The sequence below is a fragment of the Triturus cristatus genome, chromosome 5_2, assembly GCF_964204655.1.
Source record: "Triturus cristatus chromosome 5_2, aTriCri1.1, whole genome shotgun sequence".
Classification (NCBI taxonomy): domain Eukaryota; kingdom Metazoa; phylum Chordata; class Amphibia; order Caudata; family Salamandridae; genus Triturus; species Triturus cristatus.
In genome coordinates, this window is record NC_140588.1 from 797,830,528 (window position 1) to 797,833,103 (window position 2,576).

Genomic DNA, 2,576 nt, shown 5'->3' on the forward strand with positions numbered 1-2,576 from the left:
ATGTTGATAAACTGAATCAAAATGATCCATTTTGGATTAATTCTCAAATAAAGTTTCATCAGATTGAACACAACTAATTTTAGAAGCTCACGCACCACATTCACTTGCATAGTGAATTTTCACTAGTCTCTAGCGCACACAGCCTTGGCAACAGTGAACAGAAGCCCTTCATTGCAGCGCACAGAGGGACAAATTACATGGAACATTCCTTATTACATTTTATAAGTGCAATGTCCACATGGGAAGCTAGACCTTGTTCAAGTTTGGTGTCTCTGGGATCCTAATTTCAAATCCTAACTTATGGTGAAGTTGGATTTTAAATTACAGTTCTGAAAATTCCATTTTTAAAAAGTTAGTATTAACAACAAGGCACTCATTTCGCGCCCCATCTGTCGCACTGCTTCGTGGGAAACATTTACCTGTCGTAAATCCGTATATTCCACTTTAAATCTTTTATCATTGGTAAGCCTGTATAAATCCACAGTTTCTTTCCAAACTTAATGAATCACTGCAGAGACAGCGTTGTGTCACTCCTTGAATTTTATTTTCAATTCCTCATGTAGATACTGCGCGCCCATCCAGGCTTTTCACAATAACATGTAATCCAAACAGTGAGATGTACAATTGAGTTGGCTCGTTACTTCTTGCCCAATGCATTTCGAGTCTCATATGACTCTTCGTCAGGGGTCACTGCAAAAAATTAAAAAACAGCTAAACTGACTGTACACAGCAGACCTAAATTAGCTACATCCCCGTAAATAAACCTGAACATGTATCCATCTTACAAACTCACACTAACCTATCCTAAACAAGTGCATAACTGAATAACACACCCATCATTTTTGTAAACCCAACCGTTACACTAACCCACCCATGACACCATAAAGAAATAAAACATACACTGACCATACCACTCCTATTTTTAAACTCATTGCATGCTCTGTTGTGCACGTACGACAATGCTCATCTGTAACTAAAATGCCCATTAACTCCCACTTCCTGTGCAAATCCTTTCCCTAACCCTCCCTAAAATAATACTACCCATACAACACAACTATCAAGCCCATCCAAGTCTCGAATTCTCAAATTCACCCGCATCAGACAAAACATTATGCATTACCATAATAACGGCAGTATCGACAGCCTCGCTTCCTCGTGCACCTGTCACGTCGATTTTAATAATGCTGATTTCACGCTGCCATTTACTCACGTTATTTTAAAATAAACGTCACGCCTACATACACCAATCATTCGAATCCTCACACCCACGTGATTTAATGCCCCTCAGCTGTGCCTGAACAGTCCGTGCAACAGCCACAAAACTTCAACTCCCACAATGCTCTCATCTAAATTAATCCGTGTTGCAACTAAACAAAATCCCCAAGTGTTAAAGAAACTTTGGTAAAACCCACACCTCCCTGATTCCGCACCCACTAAATCACCATGACAAAACCCAATTTTCCCTTTCTCACTCTTCCCAACGCTCGGAACCACCTAAAACAAAACCTCGATGTGTACAAGCTTTAAATGAACGCAGTTACATAAATCCAACTATAACAGACATTTTACATTGCTGCACGTCAAATGTGTAAAAACGGTAGCCACAGCGAAAACAAAAACAAGAAATATCCCACAAAAGGTCAGCTGCTCATAAATCAGTTCATTGTCAAACTGTTCTTAAAGATGAACTTACACATCTTCTCAGTTGAGCGGCACACCCTTGAGCAGAACTGGTACATCCCTTCTGCTGTGTGGATTGGACCCATTGTATAGACGGGTGTTGCCCCCGCAGTCTTTGGAATCAACGCATCGCTGAAGGTGCAGCTCCAGCCCAGGTCTTCGCATCCCTCGTCGATGGCAGCCTTGACGGTGATGCCAGACTCCTCATTGCAAGCCCTGTCGACGGGATCCTTGATGACAATGCTACAGAACCTCGCGCCACGCCGCATCTCGGAACCGACATATCGCTTCGGCTGCACGACGTATCTTCAAGGCGGATCCATGCGGCGCTCCGGAACCAGGATTTTAGGTACTTTGTTCAGCAGACCTAATTGGGTTCCTGTTGACAGCCTGTACTTCATCCCAGTCGGCATGAACTTGTGACTTTGACCCAGTCCTGCACAACTAGATTTCCCTTGTTTGCAATTTGTGCTTTTTGGCACTATTTTGACTTAAAACTTTACAATTTAATATCTCCAGTTCTACTGATTGGATTTTTGTTGTTTTTGTCATGTTTTATTTATAAAAGAAACACTTTATTTTTCTAAACCTGGTGTGGGATCTTTTTGTGTGGTGTTTTCACTATTTTACTGTTTAAATTGATGTAGAAATACTTCACTTATTGCTTCTAAGTTAAGTCTGACTGCCCTGTTCCCATCTACCAGGGGGTGAGCATATGTTAATTTGGGGTTTGCATGTGCCTTACCCCGACTAGGATTGTGTTTGGTGCTTGACCAGGGCTCACACCCCAATCAACCAGTAACCCAGTTTCTAACAGTTACCTACACTTAAATTGTTCAAAGTCTCGGTGATCAGGTGTTTGGAATATATTGTCAGGATGTTTTTTTTTTATTTTT

General features: G+C 41.3%; 1 long non-coding RNA gene across 1 annotated transcript; it reads right to left on the reverse strand.

Annotated features, from left to right (window-relative positions):
* Nucleotides 1-522: 522 nt before the first annotated feature.
* Nucleotides 523-1,187, reverse strand: LOC146829285 (uncharacterized). Its single transcript, XR_014961949.1, has 2 exons — nucleotides 1,121-1,187; nucleotides 523-690 (listed from the first exon to the last, which is right to left on the reverse strand). It is a non-coding gene; the product is annotated as an uncharacterized LOC146829285 (long non-coding RNA).
* Between the last annotated feature and the right edge of the window lie 1,389 nt (nucleotides 1,188-2,576).